The sequence below is a fragment of the Ovis aries genome, chromosome 8 (genome assembly GCF_016772045.2).
Source record: "Ovis aries strain OAR_USU_Benz2616 breed Rambouillet chromosome 8, ARS-UI_Ramb_v3.0, whole genome shotgun sequence".
Lineage (NCBI taxonomy): Eukaryota > Metazoa > Chordata > Mammalia > Artiodactyla > Bovidae > Ovis > Ovis aries.
In genome coordinates, this window is record NC_056061.1 from 40,869,817 (window position 1) to 40,889,288 (window position 19,472).

Below are 19,472 nucleotides of genomic sequence, written 5' to 3' on the forward strand. Positions count from 1 at the left end.
ATATATTTGTTAGACAAATTACCCAGGTCTAATTAAAAGGCAGTCTTAAAGCCACCTGATTACTGATTTACATTACATTTATTTGATTCCAATGTATTTGTGGAGATAAATTAGATGTAATTTCCAAGTAATAAAACTTAAGTGGCGTAAAATCTCAAGGTTACTAGATCAAAAATGAATGGAAAAACTCAACCACATACTAGATAATGTGAGTCATTGAATGAGGTATTGTGTATCAGCATATAAGCAATGTATTCAATCAAGAGACTGTTTCTAATATCTTTTTTGTTGCTGACTTGTGGTATCTACACACATCTTCCTGTTAGACACTTCAGTGTCTTCATTTGAAAATGAGTTGTTTGGATTTACTGTCCAGCGTTGTTTGTAAGAAAATAAATAAGATAAATAAATAAATATATCCCTGCATTCCCAAGGATATATGATGACAGATGAAGAAAGCTATCTCTTCTGATGAATTTGTGAACCCTAGGCTACCTGAGGTGAAGAAGCTGGTGGGCTACAGTCCATGGGGTCACAAAGAGTCGGACATAACTGAGCTACAGAGCAATCTGGAATGGATTTGTGGTATCTGAGTTGTTTATCCTGTTGTCTGCACCTGAAGACAATCGGTAAGTATGTAAATTATAATTTCCCATACCAGTAAACATCTGGAGAAAATACATATTTATTAATTCTAAGCTAATGACTAAATTAAGTATAGTATAAAAATAACCCACTATTTATTTCTTTGAAAATATAAATTATTTTCCAGCTATTCCAAATCCAGTAATGGTTGAATTATAATATTAAATACTCATCGTTAAAATTAAAAAGGAGTTTGTGATAGAAAGATGGATATCTGTCAGTTGTTGATGTTGTGTCTTCATCCTGACTCATGAATGCAATTTACTGATTCTTTTTTTTTTTTTTTTCATGTTGTGACACTGATAGGTTTGAAGTAATTTACCAGAACATGGGCAACACTTCAGACTTTTGAACTAGTTCATGAGAAGATGGACAAAATTAATGAGGAAGGAAACTGCATTAGAAGGTGGATGGGAACTCTCTTGAGAGTTCTTGTAACAAGAGACCATCCAAAGGAAATGTCTTCCATGTTAGGAAAGTGAAGGCATGTACATCTGTCTACCTGCCCCATTTCTGTGTGTGTGTGTGTGCAATTATAATGTAAGGCATTTATAGAGGATTCTTTTTTCTCATCTTGCCCTGCCTGTGGTGCTGGGAACCTTAGGTTTTATGGGCAGCCCCATGCTTACTGATTTTCCCATCTGGTATTTGAGTAAAAAGTGACTTTCTTTATCTTTTATTTAAGATATCTTTCTATCCTCATTTGTCTTTCCTACCAAAACCTCCAAGCTATTTATATGCATGAAAGAAGATATTCCTTCTGCCTGTGGTTAAATTTTTCTTTCTTTTTTTGTTTCTAGTAATTTATGCTCCTTGAGTGTCTCTTCAATCCATTGTAACCAGTGAACTTCATAATTTATTTATTCCTTTCCCCAAACTGGAACATTTATTTTCTACACATTTTGTCTCCTTAAAAGAATTATTTCCACTGTCCTCACTTTTTTATTATCACTCCTCATTTTATTTCAATCATCAGATTTGAATTTTTTTCTAGTGTAGGACCTAGTTTGTGACACGTATTAGCAAATTCAGTAACTAGTTTAGGCTGGGAAGTGGAGATAAGCTGAACTGCAGATGACTAAGATTTTTTTATTTGTAACACTTTCTAAAGTTAGATTAAAATGTTTTCCTTTTGGAAACATTATCAGTAAAATCATTCAGGGTGTGTCTAATTATGCAGTTATCGACTTGAGAACCCAATCCTGGGGCTCTAAATTATCAGATACATGTATTAAAATATTTTGAACCATCTCTGGAAGGGGGCTTCCCTGGTGGTTCAGACAGTAAAGAATCTGCCTGTGATCCAGGAAACCGGGGTTTGATCTCTGGGTTGGTAAGATCCCCTGGAGAAGGGCATGATACCCACTCCAATATTTTTGCCTGGAGAGTTCCATGGACAGAAGAGCCTGGGCCACAGTCCATGGGGTTGCATAGAGTCGGACACAACTGAGTGACTAACACTTTCACACAATCACATCTTTGGAAGGAATAAGCCCAGACTTAAGAATTGTATTTCCATTCTCACCATAGTAGCCCTAAAGCTGTGAATAATCTCTGTGTGATAGAGATTTCACCCAGAGATTTCTTAATTAATAAATTAAGAAATTTATTAATAAATACATACATAAATTTCTTAATTAATAAGTTAAATACTGCTGCTGCTGCTAAGTCGCTTCAGTCATGTCCGACTCTGTGTGACCCCATAGACGGCAGCCCACCAGCCTCCCCCATCCCTGGGATTCCCCAGGCAAGAACCCTGGAGTGGGTTGCCATTTCCTTCTCCAGTGCATGAAAGTGAAAAGTCAAAGTGAAGTCGCTCAGTCGTGTCTGACTCTTCGCGACCCCATGGACTGCAGCCAATCAAGCTCCTCCATCCATGGGATTTTCCAGGCAAGAGTATTGGAGTGGGGTGCCATTGCCAAATTTAGTAATTTCTAACATCTCTTCCAGCTCTAAAAGATGACTGGATTCATGTTATGATTTTATCACTTTATTGTTCAATTTCTATAGATATTTTTTAGTAATAAAGAATGAAATGAATACTTTCTAATAAAATGAGATTGTAATGTTAGCCGTGCATTCATATAAAGACAGTGATAATTAAACACTGTAGATGAATGGTTAATTGTTTTGGTTGAAACGGAAAAATTTTAAGAATCACTTAAGGTGTTATTCTTTTGTCAGAATTATATTTACAAAGAAATTTTGACTGAATTTAGCTTGAAAGACAAGAAGAATAATAGCAGTCAACTTGCAATACGTGAAATTTTAAACTTGCCACTGGCCAGTCATGGATATGGTCTTCCTGGTAGCTCAGACCATAGAGAATCTGTCTGCAATGGAAGAGACCTGGGTTCAATCACTGGGATGGGAAAAGGGAATTGCTACCCACTCCAGTATTCTTGCCTGGAGAATTCCATGGACAGAGGAGCCTGGTGAGCTATAGTATATGGGGTTGCGAAGAGTCAGACACAAGTGAGGAACTAGCACTCATGAATATAACTGATTTCCTAACCAATAGAGAGTTTTAAAAAATCTTTTAAAAATGTCTTTTGTGCTTCACTTACAGCTAACATTTGGCCTTGACAATGATATATATGGGTTTATGTGTGTGTGTGCCCAGTCACTCTTTGCAACCCCATGGACTGCAGCCTGCCAGGCTCCTCTGTACATGTAATTTTCCAGGCAAGAAAACTAGAATGGGTTGCCATTTCTTCCTTCAGGGCATTTTCCAACTCAGGATTGAACCCACCTCTCCTGCATTGGCAGGTGGATTCTGAGCCACCTGGGAAGACCTCTGGGTTTATAGTATGCTCCATTTTGTGCCTTCTCTTATTTGACTTGATTTAAAACATAATAGGGAAGGTAAATGGGCACAACACTGGAAATTAACAGTCTAGTACTGATTATGCTAACCGTGGGCTATACAACCTTGAGAAAGTCACTTGATTTTTCTGAACTTTAATTTTATAAAATGAAGAACTTGGACGAGGTGGCTGAAATTATTTCAGGCTTTGTGAAGCAATGAGCATTTCTGTTTTAATGTGACCACTTTGTATTTTATGCTATTTACTTTTTCTCTTTACTTTAATTTGTTCCATGCTAACCTCTGAAGGAGATTAAATTTGTAAGATATATTTGGCATCAAAGTATTCTGTAAACATGTCCAGGTTCTACTTAGATTCCATTTGTAGTAAAGATTCTATTCTAGACTTTGTATTGGAATTCATCATTGTTTTCTAAGTTATTTGTATTCTCAAATTAGGTTTTTGGTTCATTTTGATAATTTGTGAATAATAGTTTTAAGTCACATACTAGTAAGTAGACACTAACGTTAGTTTTAGCTTAAAGTCTACACATTCCCCTCAAAAGTCAACTTCTTCAAAATACTAGAAGCAACTGTTTTTAACATTATATTTCTAACAAAGGCAAATTTAGTAATGCTGATAACCAAAATTTAAGTTTCATCATGCAATGTAAAAGCAATCAGTTTCTAATATTATAATGTTTAAAATAGCTACTTAGCTCTGATAGGCTTGATTTACCTAGAAATTCACATTTTTGTCTATAAAAGTTAACAATAACTATAATAAATAAATTATAATACTATAAACACATTTTCTCCTAGCAATCCCATTAGGTAATGTTCAACACATTTACAAGATTTAAGAAAGTTGTATGAAGTCTTCAAAAGGATCCATAGACTTATAATGCACTATGCTGTAGCATGTTAAAATAAATAATCTAGAAAAGCTGAAGTTATCTGAATATGTATTTCTGCAATACAAATTGGGTTACAGGTGATCAGCAAACAGGGAAATGTCAATTTAAAAATAAGCAAGTGATTTTTCCTAGGGTGCAAACATGCTCGAAGCATGTAGAAACAGCATTCACACAAATAGAGAAATTTTTAACAATATGTAGTATTAGTGATTTTCAGAAGCACTGAGTGCTTTATTCAAACTTGATATTTGGTGCTGCCTCTGTGCATGCTGGGGGCTTCCCAGGCAGCACTAGTGGTAAAGAATCTGCCTGCCAATGCAGGAGATTTGAGGCATGTTTGAACCCTGGGTTGGGAAGAAACCCTGGAGGAGGGCATGGCAACTCATTTCAGTATTCTTGCCTGGAGAATCCCAAGAACAGAGGCGCCTGATAGTCTACAGTCCATAGAGTCACACAAAGTCGACTGTGACTGAAGTGACTTAGCATGCACTGCACACACTGTAAGTGCAGAAGAAACTGTAAAGATAATTGTTAAGAGGAACAGAGGGAAAGAGAGAAATTAAAAAAAAAAACAACAACCCTGAATCTTGATACTAATTTTTACTTTTAATCAAACAAGAATCTATTGAAAGCAAACACATTCAAAGACCTACATCTCCAATGAAGATTAATTGACCAAGGTGCTGGGTGCATATTTCTGTGGCTCTTAAACTATGTGAAGATTTCTAATCATTATTGCTTTTTTACTTTTTCAATTAGTCTTGCTATTTTTGTGCACAAGGCATAATGCAACCTTCACAGAAGAAAATTCCTTAGTCACCATCTCTGTTGCATTCATATTCATAGCCACTTAGCTCAGGTGATAAATGTCAGGTTAATGAGGTTATCATCTAGTTCAAGGCTTCACACTGTTCTAAGGCTATAGTCTATACTTAAGATCCTTGATGAAATTAGAAAAAAAAAAAGAATGTAGATGAATTAGTGCAAATTAGTCCCCATTAACAGAAAAATCCTTCAAAGAATTAAAAAGTTCTAAGAAAAATAACCTACATTGTAAGAAACACTTAGATCAAGTGGAATGCCTTTTTAAAAAGAAAACAAATGCAAACAGTGACATTAACAAATTTAAAATCACCGATATTATCCCCATCATAGCTAAACTATTTTATTTTGACATATTATATCCAGACTTTGTCGTTTCTCTCATTTATATATATATATATATATATATATATACATTTAAAACAGTTGTAATTATAACATTCATAATTTTTATATTTGTGCTTTCACTTGTTCAGCTACTTACTTTCTTTTTCTTTTTGACTTACAAGTAGTTTCATAAAGCATCAGAAATATGATTTGTAAAACCTCTCCTACTGCTTTATATTTGAATGATTTCCATTTTTTTCTATCATACTTAATGAAGAAAATATCTTGGCCAAAATAACTGTATTTTAAAATCATTATCTTAGCACTTATGATAAAACTAAAGATTACTGAATAAATGAATATTTCTTTATAGATAAATAAAACCATTTATTAGAGCTTATATATTTTACATATTGTTTTCCATAATGGGTGAAAAGTTTAGAATTCCATCAGCTGTACATAAATATGTTTGTCTCACCACTACATTGTCAACATTTATTTCACCCTTTTATGTTCAAAATTGATGAGCGGTATGAAACTATATTTCAATATTTTATTTGCATTTTTACTAAATGCTGGACAGCTTCCTATAAAAATTATCTATTTACTATTTATTGGGCATGTAAATTTTTAAGTCTCTTAAAAATAGATTATTGAGATATAACTGACATACAATAAACTGCATGCATCTACGGTATAAAATTTTATAAGTTTTGAAATATGTATGCACTGCCATCACTGAAGTCGAGAACAAGAACATATTCTCTTCAATATCTAGAAGGTTTTATATATAATTGACATTATTACTTGGGGTGGGCAAGAATGCGGAGTAGAAGGACATGTGCTCTTCTCCTGTGAGAACTCCAAAATTACAACTTTCTGTTGAATAACCATTGACAGAATATTGGCTCCCACCAGCTTCTCCAACAGTCAGTCTCTCCCATCAGAAAGCTTCCATGAGCCTCTTATGCTTCTCCATCAGAGGGCAGACAGTCTGAAAACCACAATCACAGAAAACTAATCAAACTGATCACATAGACCAAAGCCTTGTCTAACTCAATGAAACTATGAACAATGCCGTGTTGGGCCACCCAAGAGAGATGGGTCATGGTGGAGAGTTCTGACAAAATGTGGTTCACTGGAGAAGGGAACGGCAAACCACTTTAGTATTCTTGCCTTGAGAACCCCATGAACAGTATGAAAAGGCAAAAAGATAGGACACTGAAAGATGAACTCCCCAGGTCGGTAGGTGTCCAATTTGCTACCAGATAAGAGTGAAGAAATAACACCAGAAAGAATGAAGGGATGGTGCCAAAATGAAAACAACACACAGTTGCATATATGACTGGTGATGGAAGTAAAGTCTGATGCTGTAAAGAACAATAAAGGTATCAAGGTAAATTGGAAGTGGTCAAACAGGAGATGGCAAAAGAGAACACTGACATTTTAGGAATCAGTGAACTAAAATGGACTGGGATGGACGAATTTAACTCAGATGACCATTATATCTACTACTGTGGGCAAGAATCCCTTAAAAGAATGGAGTAACCCTCATAGTCAACAAAAGAGTCCGAAATGCAGTACTTGGATGCAATCTCAAAAACGACAGAATGATCTCTGTTCATTTCCAAGGCAAACCATTCAATATCACAGAAATCCAAATCTATGTCCCAACCAGCAATGCTGAAGAAGCAGAAGTGGTACAGTTCTATGAAGACCTGCAAGACCTTATAAAACTAACACCAAAAAAAGACGTCCTCTGCAGAATAGGGGACTGGACCGCAAAAGTAGGAAGTCAAGAGATATCTGGAGTAACAGGCAAATTTGGCCTTGGAGTACAAAATGAAGCAGGGCAAAAGCTAACAGAGTTTTGCCAAGAGAACAAACTGGTCATAGCAAACACCTTCTTCCAACATAAGAGAAGACTCCGCACATGGACATCACCAGATGGTCAACACCAAAATCAGACTGATTATATTCTTTGCAGCTGAAGATGGAGAAGCTCTATACGGTCAGCAAAAACAAGACTGGGAACTGACTGTGGCTCAGATCATGAACTCCTTATTTGAAAATTCATACTTAATTGAAAAAAGTAGGGAAAACCACTAGATCATTCAGGTATGATCTAAATCAAATCCCTTATGATTATATAGTGGAAGTGACAAATAGATACAAGGGATTAGATCTGATAGACAGAGTGCCTGAAGAACTATGGACAGAAGTTCATGACATTATATAGGAGTGATCAAGATAATCTCTAGAAAAAAGGACTGCAGAAGGGCAAAATGGTTGTCTGAAGAGTCCTTACAAATAGCCAAGAAAGAAGAGAAGCTAAAAGCGAAGGAGAAAAGGAAAGACATACCCATTTGAATGCAGAGTTCCAAAGAATAGCAAGGTGAGATAAGGAAACCTTCCTTGGTGATCAATGGGAAGAAATAGAGGAAAACAATAGAATGGGAAAGACTGAAGATCTCTTCAAGAAAATTGGAGATACCAAGGGAAAATTTCATGCAAAACGAGCACAATAAAGGACAGAAATAGCATGGACCTAACAGAAGCAGAAGATATTAAGAAGAGGTGGCAGGAATACACAGAACTATATAAAAAAGATCTTCATGACTCAGATAACCTCGATGGTGTGCTCACTCACCTGGAGCCCAGACATCCTGGAATGCAAAGTAAAGTGGACTTTAGGGAGCATCACTACTAACAGAGCCAGTGTAAGTAATGGGATTCCACTGAGCTGTTTCAAATCCTAAAAGATGATGCTGTGAAAGTGCTGCACCCAATGTGCCAGCAAATTTGGAAAACTCAGCAGTGGCCATAGGACTGGAAAATGTTAGTTTTCATTACAATCCCTAAGAAAGGGATCTTCAAACTACTGCATGATTGCAGTCATCTCACATGCTAGCAAAGTAATGCACAAAATTCTCCAAGCCAGGGTTCAACAGTACATGAATCATGAACTGCTAGATGTTCAAACTGGATTTAGAAAAGGCAGAGGAACCAGGGATCAAATTGCCAAGATCCTTTGGATCATGGAAAAAGCTAGAAAGTTCCAGTAAATCATTTACTTCAGCTTTACTGACTATGCAAAAGCCTTTGACTGTGTGGATCACAACAAACTCTGGAAAATTCTGAAAGAGATGGGAATACCAAACCACCTAACATGCTTCTGAGAAACCTGTATGCAGGTCAAGAATCAACAGTTGGAACCAAACATGGAACAACAGATGGTTCCAAATCGGGAAAGGAGTACACCAAGGTTGTATACTGTCACCCTGCTTTAACTTATATGCAGAATACACCATGTGAAACGCTGGAATGAATGAAACACAAGCTGGAATCAAGATTGCCATTGGAAATATCAATAAGCTCAGATACACAGATTACACCACCCTTATGGCAGAAAGTAAAGAAGAACTAAAGAGATTCTTGATGAAAGTGAAAGAGGAGAGTGAAAAAGTTGGCTTAAAACTCAACATTCAGAAAAGTAAGATCATGACATCTGGTCCCATCACTTCATGACAAATAGATGGGGAACCAATGGAAACAGTGACAGACTTTATTCTGGGGGGCTCCAAAATCACTGCAGTTGGTGACTGCAGCCATAAAATTAAAAGATGCTTGCTACTTGGAAGAAAGGCTATGACCAACCTAGACAGCATATTAAAAAGCAGAGGCATTACTTTGCAACAAAGGTTTATCTAGTCAAAGATATGGTTTTTCCAGTAGTCATGTAAGGATGTGTGTGTTGGAGTATAAAGAAATCTGAGTGCCAAAGAATTGATGCTTTTGAACTGTGGAGTTGGAGAAGGCTCTTGAGAGTCCCTTGGACTTTGAGGAGATCAAACCAGTCAATCCTAAAGGAAATCAGTCCTGAATATTCATATAACTCCAAAGTTTGGCCACCTCATGCGAAGAACTGACTCACTGGAAAAGACCCTGATGCTGAAAGATTGAAAGGAGAAGAAGAAGGGGACGACAGAGGATGAGATGGTTGGATGGCATCACTGACTCAAAGGACATGAGACTGAACAAGCTCCGGGAGTGGCGATGGACAGGGAAGCCTGGCGTGCTGCAGTCCATGGGGTCGCAAAGAGTCGGACATGACTGAGTGACTGAAGTAAACTGAATTTCTTTAATGTTTGGTAGAATTTGCCAATAAGGCATGCTTCTTTGGAAAATTCTTTGTGGAAACGTTTTTAACTACAAACGTAATTTTTGAAAACAGACATGAGTTTTTTCAGATTATTTCTTTTTTATTTAAATGACATTTTAACATGTATACTATCATGTAAGAATTGAATCGCCAGTCTATGTCTGACGCAGGATGCAGCATGCTTGGGGCTGGTGCATGGGGATGACCCAGAGATGTTATGTGTTCATGTTTGTAAGATTTTAAAATTTAAAAAATAAAAACTAAAAAAAATAAAATAAAAAAATAATAAATGAACTCTGGTAGTTTGTGCTTTTAAAAGATGTGTACATTTTATATACGTTTTGCAATTTATTGGCGGAGGATTTATCACTGTATTCCTTAATTAAGCTTTCAGTGTCTTTAAAATCTGTAGTTATGTTACTCCTTTCAGGCTTATTGTTGTCTTCCCTTCTCCATGATCACTCAAGTCAGAGATTTTTCAGTTTTATTCATCATCTCCAGAACCAGTTTGTGGTTTTATTGATTTTTTTTCCCCATTAATTTTCCTTTTTCTATTTCTTTGATTTCTGTGCTTATCATTACTTTCTTTTCTTAACTTGGATTTAACTTTTTGGTTTAATACAAGTAAATTGTAATTTTATCTTACTGTGGATCATTGGCATTTTTTATTCTTACAGATATTCTTGAGTTTTGTTTCAGGCACAGTAACTTGGGAATAGTTTGATCCTGTGGAGGCTTACTTTGAAAATTTGTTAGGTAGAATCAGAGCAGCCTTTAGTTGAGGACTAATTTTTTTTCTTTTCTGGGGCACTACATTCTGAGCCCTTTAACCAAAATCCTGTGAACCTGAAAGTTTTTCTCTTCTCTTTGATGGGAACATAAACAAATCTCAGCCTTACAGTATTTCCAAGCATTGTTCCCTCTGATTCTTTCAGATTGTTTTTCCTCTTGTTTCAGGTAATTTCCTCACACACATATATTGGTCAGCACTCAGCTTAATACTTAGAGGAGCCCCTCTACAGATCTTCAGATCTCTCTGCTTCTATCGATCTCTGTCTCTCTGTCTCTGTCTCTCTCTGACTCTTTCCTGTTTTTTACATATATGCCCTGCATATATGTCTGTCCTTGTCTCCCCAGGGTACCAACTCTGTCTCTCTTTGTCCTCAACTCAAAGGTCCTTTGTATCTCTTTCTGTTGACTTTTCAGAAGTGGTATTGCTTGATTATCATCTATGACTGGTCTTCTCACTTGTCTATTTTTAAGCAATAGGTATTATATAAGGAATATTATCGATGGTAATAATTGACAACTTGGGATGATTTATCTTTATTTAAAGAAGATTTTTTTGCTAGCCTTATTTCTGGAGTCACAATCAACCTGTATAACTTGACACTGAGATTTCAATTTGAAGTTTTCTGGTTTACCCAGATGACCTGGCTACTGTCTGTGTAAGGGTGGTTACCTCTTTTCTCTTAAAGTGGCTCTTTAAATGCAACTCAAATCAGACAGTGAAGTTTAGTAGGATTATACATATCATGGGTCTTAAAGGCTGATTTTCATCACTCAAGACTTGTGATGATGTTAAAATGTATACAATAAGAAGTAGCTTGGTTTTGGTAGCTCAGATGGTAAAGAATCTGCCTACAATGAAGGAGACTGAAGTTCGATCCCTGGAAGAGCCTCTGTAGAAGGGAATGGCAATGCACTCCAGTATTCTTGCCTGGAGAATCCCATAGACAGAGAAGCCTGCTGGGCTACAGTCCATGGGTCTGCAAAGAGTCAGACATGCCTGAGCAACTAACCCTACTATGGCTTTTGGTAGTGATCAATTTATAATTGGATAATGCCCCAGGGAAAAATGCTCCCAATGTTCTCTTAAAAATCTCTGGATGCACATCTTTTCCAGGGTCTTGGCACCCAACTCTTTGATAACTTTTGGAAGATAATTTCTTATGTTTCATCCGTCTTTTTCTGGTTATGCTAATTGGAAGAGTTTTTCTGAAATATTTAGTCCACTGACTAATAATATTTTCCCTTTGAAATGTCAATAAGCAGTTTGTCATGGCTATAATGTCACAGTCTTAAGTGGTACATGTAGTATTACATAAAAATTCTTAAATTGTTACTATACTATATCCAACATTACAATAATTGTGACAATTAAAAATGTCTCCTAGGCAGTCCTAAGATGGCAGAGGAATAGGACAGGGGGACCAATTTCTCCCCACAAATTCATCAAAAGATCATTTGAACGCTGAGCAAATTCCACAAAACAACTTCTGAACGCTGGCAGAGGACACCAGGCACCCAGAAAGGCAGCCCATTGTCTTTGAAAGGTGGTAGGACAAAATATAAAAGATAAAAAGAGAGACAAAAGAGTTAGGGACAGAGATCCATCCTGTGGAGGGAGTCTAAAAGAAGAGAAGTTTCCAAACACCAGGAAACCCTCTCACTGGTGGGTCTGTGGGGAGTTTTGGAATCTCAGAGGGCAACGTAACTGGGAGGATAAATAAATAAATAAAACCCACAGATTACGTACGTGCCTAACTGCAACTCCCAGTGAAGAAGTTGCCTAGACGCTCCTCGCATCTGCCACCAGCAAGTGGGGGCTGAACAGGGAGGCACGTGCTGCATTGCTTTAGGGTAGGGACCAGGCCTGAATGCTTTGAGGATAATCTGAGGGAGCTAATGTGAGATAGCAACTCAAACTGTGGGATAGCCAGAGAAAGAGAGAGACAAGAGAGAGAGAAAACTTTTTTTTTCTTTTTTTAAAAAAATTTTTATTTTTACTTTATTTTACTTTACAATACTGTATTGGTTTTGCCATACATTGACATGAATCCACCACGGGTGTACATGCGATCCCAAACATGAACCCCCCCCTCCCATCTCCCTCCCCACACCATCCCTCTGGGTCATCCCCGTGCACGAGCCCCAAGCATGCTGTATCCTGCATCAGACATAGACTGAGAGAGAAAACTTCCCCACGAAACGCTCTAGCCTAAGGCACTGCCCCCGGCTCACAAAACAAAGGACTGAATGAATACCAGAGGAGAGCTAGCCAGCTGCGGGCTGGCCCATCCCCCGCTGGAAGCAGGGAAGCAGTCAGGCGACAGCCAGAGCCAGAAAGGGGCAACCTTGGCCCCAGAGATGGCATCCTCTACCAAACTATGAGCAGGCTCCCAGTTGCTAACCAAGTCTTCCTGGGATCCTGGATGGTTGACATTTACCGGGAGGGTCGCAACCAGAGATCAGCTCCTCAGAGGAGACACACAGCACACCTGAGATGGTGCTCCTGCTGCGCACCTGGGAGAGCGGCTGGGACCAGGGAGGTAAGATGCCCCGCCCCACCTGGGGAGTGTGCGTTTGCCGAGTACTTGGTCACCTGAGCTCCTCTGACCCGGGAAGGCCACAAAACATAGGCCCAACTGAGTGTGCACCTTTGTGGAGTACCTGAGAATCTGAACCTGAGCGGCTTAGACTTGGAAAGTGCACACAACCCATGGCCCGCTTTAGACAGTTCCCCTGCAGAACAACCTGGCACCTGAGCAGTGTAGACTGGGAACGCACACACGCCACGAGCGAGGGCAAACCCAATGTGGCCGAGAAACTGCGAGCACTCCCCACACATGCCAGTGATATTTATTTGCAGTGTTCCTCCCTCCCCATAGCTCTACTGAACAAGTGAGCCTAAATAAGTGACCACCTTCGCCCCCTTGTGTCAGTTCAGTTCAGTTCAGTTCAGTCGCTCAGTCGTGTCCAACTCTTTGTGACCCCATGAATCGCAGCACGCCAGGCCTCCCTGTCCATCACCAACTCCCACAGTTCACTCAGATTCACATCCATCGAGTCAGTGATGCCATCCAGCCATGTCATCCTCTGTCGTCCCCTTCTCCTCCTGCCCCCAATCACTCTCAGCATCAAAGTCTTTTCCAATGAGTCAACCTTTCGCAGCTTTAGCATCATTCCTTCCAAAGAAATCCCAGGGCTGATCTCCTTCAGAATGCATTGGTTGGATCTCCTTGCAGTCCAAGGAACTCTCAAGAGTCTTCTCCAACACCACACTTCAAAAGCATCAATTCTTCATTGCTCAGCCTTCTTCACAGTCCAACTCTCACATCCATACATGATTACTGGAAAAACCATAGCCTTAACTAGACGGACCTTAGTCAGCAAAATAATGTCTCTGCTTTTGAATATACTATCTAGGTTGGTCATAACTTTTCTTCCAAGGAGTAAGCGTCTTTTACTTTCATGGCTGCAATCACCATCTGCAGTGATTTTGGAGCCCCCCAAAATAAAGTCTGACACTGTTTCTACTGTTTCCCCATCTATTTCCCATGAAGTGATGGGACCAGATGCCAAGATCTTCGTTTTCTGAATGTTGAGCTTTAAGCCAACTTTTTCACTGTTCTCTTTCACTTTCATCAAGAGGCTTTTAGTTCCTCTTCACTTTCTGCCCTAAGGGTGATGTCATCTGCATATCTGAGGTTATTGATATTTCTCCCGGCAATCTTGATTCCAGCTTGTGTTTCTTCCAGCCCAGCATGTCTCATGATGTACTCTGCATAGAAGTTAAAAGAAGCAGGGTGACAATATACAGCCTTGACGTACTCCTTTTCCTATTTGGAACCAGTCTGTTGTTCCATGTCCAGCTCTAATTGTTGCTTCCTGACCTGCATACAGATTTCTCAAGGGGCAAGTCAGGTGTCAGGGTGGAAATTAGACACTGAAGTGAAGTGAAGTTGCTCAGTTGTGTCCAGCTCTTTGCAACCCCATGAACTGTAGCCTACCAGGCTCCTCAGTCCATGGAATTCTCCAGGCAAGAATACTGGAGTGGGTTGCCATTTCCTTCTCCAGGGGATCTTCCTGACCCAGGGATCGAACCCTGGTCTTCTGCATTGTATGCAGATGCTTTACCATCTGAGCCACCAGGGAAGCCCAAATGAGTCGTTTGCCTGCCAAAACCCGGGATCAAACCAGGGACATTTAGATCTTCAGTCTAATGCTCTCCCATCTGAGCTATTTTGGCTCCTCAGACACTGAAGAGACTTGCAAATAGAAGAAGCCAAAATAAACAGGGGGAACCGCTTTGGAAATGACAGGTGCAACAGATTAAAACCCTGTAGTTAGCACCAACTACACAGGAAGGGGCCTATAGAACTTGAGAAGTATAAGCTGGAACAAGGAACTATCTGAAATTAAACTGACCCCACACTGCCTGCAATAGGAATTTCCAGAGAAATTCCTAGATATATTTTTATTATAACAATTTTTAAAATTAAAAAAAATATTTTAAAGTCCTTTATTACTCCTTTAATTTTCATTGTATAACCTACTATTACCTTGCCAAAAAACCCCCCTATTTTTAAAGCTAATTCATATATATTTTAAAATAATTTTTGTGATTTTGTTTTGTTTTATTAATATTGTATTTTTGAGAGTCTAACCTCTACTGTAGATTTTAAATCTTCAGTTTTTGGTATTTGTTATCAATTTTATACCTTTAAGAATCCAATCTTCAGTACCCATTTTTACTTAGGAGTGTAATTACTGGCTTGATTGCCCTCTCCCCCTTTTGACTCTCCTTTTTCTCCCCTAGGTCACCTCTATCTCCTCCCTCCCCTTTCTCTTCTCTACCCAGCTCTGTGAATCTCTTTGGGTATTCTGGGCTGTGGAGAACATTTAAGGAACTGATTACTGGCAAGATCTGTCTCTCTTCTTTTGATCCCCCCTCTTCCCCTTCTGGTCATCTCTATCTCCTTCCTCCCTCTTTTCTTCTTTATGTAACTCTGTGAACCTCTCTGGGTGTTCCAGACTGTGGAGAGCACACAGGAATTTGATTACTGGCTAGATTGCTCTCCCACCCCCTTCTTTTTAAGTATACATATATATATATATATATATATATATATATATATATATATGACTTCCTTTTTTAATGTTTAAAAATTTTTATACAATTTTAAAAGGTTACTTTCTATTTACAGTTATTACAAAATATTGGCTATACTCCCCACGTTATACAATACATCCTTGAGCCTATCTTACACCCAACAGTTTGTATCTCCCACTCTCCCACCCCTATATTGCCCCTTCCCTACGCTGAACCACTACACTGTTCTCTATATGTGAGTCTACTTCTTTTTTAGTTATATTCACTAGTTTGTTGTATTTTTTAGATTCCACAAATAAGTGATGTCACATAGTATTTGTCTTTGTCTGACTTATTTCACTTAGCATAATGCCCTCCAAGTCCAACCATATTGCCTCAAATGCTAAAATTTTGTTCCTTTTAATGACCTATTAGTACTCTGTTATATATGTATGTATTTATTAATATGTATATTAATATATATATATATCTCCCACATCTTCTTTTCCATTCATCTGTTGATGGACTTAGGTTGCTTCCATGTCTTGGTGAGTGTAAATAATGCTGCTATGAAAACTGGGTCATATGTACCTTTTTAAATTAGTGGGATTTTTAAAAGATATATAACCAGGAGTAGAATTGCTGAATCATATGGTAGTTCTATTTTTAGTTTTTTAAGAAACCTCATACTGTTTTCCACAGTGGCTGCACAAATTTACATTCCCACCAACAGTGTACAAGGGTTTCCTTTTTTCCATATCCTCATCAACATTTGTTATTTGTGTTCTTATTGATGACAAACATTCTGACAGGTGAAGGTGATATCTCATTTTAATTTTTTTAATATAAATTTATTTATTTTAATTGGAAGCTAATTACTTTACAATATTGCATTCATTTTGCCATACATTAACATGAATCCACCATCGGTGTACATGTGTTCCCCCATCCTGAACCTCCCTTCCACTTCCCTCCCCATCCCATCCCTCAGGGTCATCCCAGTGTACCAGCCCAGAGCATCCTGTATTATGCATCAAACCTGGACTGGTGATTCCTTTCACATATGATAATATACACGTTTCAATGCCATTCTCCCATATCATCCCACCCTCTCCCTCTCCCACAGTCCATAAGACTGTTCTATACATTTGTGTCTCTTTTGCTGTCTCACATATAGGGTCTTGTTACCATCCTTCTAAATTCCATATATATGCATTAGTATAATGTATTGGTGTTTTTCTTTCTGGCTTACTTCAGTCTGTATAATAGGCTCCAGTTTCATCCACCTCATTGCTGCTGCTGCTAAGTCGCGTCAATCATGTCTGACTCTGTGTGACCCCATAGATGGCGGCCTGACAGGCTCCTCTGTCCCTAGGATTCTCCAGGAAAGAATACTGGAGTGGGTTGCCATTTTCTTCTCCAATCCACCTCATTAGAACTGATTCAAATGTATTCCTTTTAATGGGTGAGTAATAGTCCATTGTGTATATGTACCACAGCTTTCTTATCCATTCGTCTGCTGATGGACATCTAGGTTGCTCCCATGTCCTGGCTATTATAAACAGTGCTGCAATGAACATTGTGGTACACATGTCATTTTCAATTCTGGTCTCCTCGGTGTGTATGCCCAGCAGTGGGATTTCTGGGTCACATGGCAGTTCTATTTCCAGTTTTTTGAAGGAATCTCCACACTGTTCTCCATAGTGGCTGTACTAGTTTGCATTCCCACCAACAGTGTAAGAGGGTTCCCTTTTTTCCACACCCTCTCCAGAATTTATTGCTTATAGACTTTTGGATAGCAGCCATTCTGACTGGAATGAAATGGAATCTCATTGTGGTTTTGATTTGCATTTCTCTGATAATGAGGGATGTTGAGCATCTTTTCATGTGTTTGTTAGCCATCTGTACATCTTCTTTGGAGAAATGTCTGTTTAGTTCTTTGGCGCATTTTTTGATGGGGTTGTTTATTTTTCTGGAATTGAGCTGCAGGAATTGCTTGTATATTTTTGAGATTAATTCGTTGTCAGTTGCTTCATTTGCTATTATTTTCTCCCATTCTGAAGGCTGTCTTTTCACCTTGCTTATAGTTTCCTTTGTTGTGCAAAATCTTTTAATTTTAATTAGGTCCCATTTGTTTATTTTTGCTTTTATTTCCAATATTCTGGGAGGTGGGTCATAGAGGATCCTGCTGTGATTTATGTTGGATAGTATTTTGCCTATGTTCTCCTCTAGGAGTTTTGTAGTTTCTGGTCTTACATTTAGATCTTTAATCCATTTTGTATTTATTGTTGTGTATGGTGTTAGAAAGTGTTCTAGTTTCATTCTTTTACAAGTGGTTAGCCAGTTTTCCCAGCACCACTTGTTAAAGAGATTGTCTTTTCTCCATTGTATATTCTTGCCTCCTTTGTCAAAGATAAGGTGTCCATAGGTGCGTGGATTTTTCTCTGAGCTTTCTATTTTGTTCCATTGATCTATATTTCTGTCTTTCTGCCAGTACCATACTGTCTTGATGACTGTAGCTTGATAGTATAGCCTGAAGTCAGGCAGGTTGATTCCTCCAGTTCCATTCTTCTTTCTCAAGATTGCTTTGGCTATTTGAGGTATTTTTGTATTTCCATACAAATTGTGAAATTATTTGTTCTAGCTCTGTGAAAAATACCGCTGGTAGCTTGATAAGGATTGCATTGAATCTATAGATTGCTTTGGGTAGTGTACATATTTCCACTATATTGATTCTTCTGATCCATGTACATATTTCTCCATCTATTAGTGTCCTCTTTGATTTCTTTCACCAGTGTTTTATAGTTTTATATATATAGGTCTTTTGTTTCTTTAGGTAAATATATTCATAAGTATTTTAATCTTCTCATTGCAATGGTGAATGGAATTGTTTCCTTAATTTCTCTTTCTATTTTCTCATTATTAGTGTACAGGAATGCAAGGGATTTCTGTGTGCTGATTTTATATCCTGCAACTTTACTATATTCATTGATTAGCTCTAGTAATTTTCTGGTGGAGTCCTTAGGGTTTTCTATGTAGAGGATCATGTCATCTGCAAACAGTGAGAGTGAGTTTTACTTCTTTTCCAATTTGAATTCCTTTTATTTCTTTTTCTTCTCTGATTGCTGTGGCCAAAACTTCCAAAACTATGTTGAATAGTAGCAGTGAGAGTGGGCACCCTTGTCTTGTTCCTGACTTTAGGGGAAATGATTTCAATTTTTCACCATTGAGGATAATGTTTGCTGTGGGTTTGTCATATATAGCTTTTATTATGTTGAGGTATGTTCTTTCTATTCCTGCTTTCTGGAGGGTTTTTATCATAAATGGAGGTTGAATTTTGTCAAAGGCTTTCTCTGCATCTATTGAGATAATCATATGGTTTTCATCTTTCAATTTGTTAATGTGGTATATTACATTTATTGATTGTGGATATTGAAGAATCCTTGCATCCCTGGGATAAAGCCCACTTTTTATGGTCATGATGTATGATCTTTTTAATGTGTTGTTGGATTATGTTTGCTAGGATTTTGTTAAGGATTTTTGCATCTGTGTTCATTAGTGTTATTGTCCTGTAGTTTTCTTTTTTTGTGGCATCTTTGTCAGATTTTGGTATTAGGGTGATGGTGGCCTCATAGAATGAGGTTGGAAGTTTACCTTCCTCTGCAGTTTTCTGGAAGAGTTTGAGTAGGCCTTCTCTAAATTTTTGGTAAAATTCAGCTGTGAAGCCACCTAGTCCTGAACTTTTGTTTACTGGACGATTTCTGATCACGGTTTCTATATCCGTGTTTGTGATGGGTCTGTTAAGATTTTCTATTTCTTCCTGGTTCAGTTTTGGAAAGTTGTTTCTAAGAATTTGTCCATTTCTTCCAAGTTGTCCATTTTTTTGTCATACAGTTGCTGATAGTAGTCTCTTATGAT

At 38.0% G+C, this 19,472-nt stretch overlaps 1 non-coding gene across 1 annotated transcript; it reads right to left on the bottom strand.

Moving 5' to 3' along the window:
* Nucleotides 1-14,638: 14,638 nt before the first annotated feature.
* Nucleotides 14,639-14,711, bottom strand: TRNAF-GAA (transfer RNA phenylalanine (anticodon GAA)). The gene has a single exon. It is a non-coding gene; the product is annotated as a tRNA-Phe (tRNA).
* Nucleotides 14,712-19,472: the final 4,761 nt, after the last annotated feature.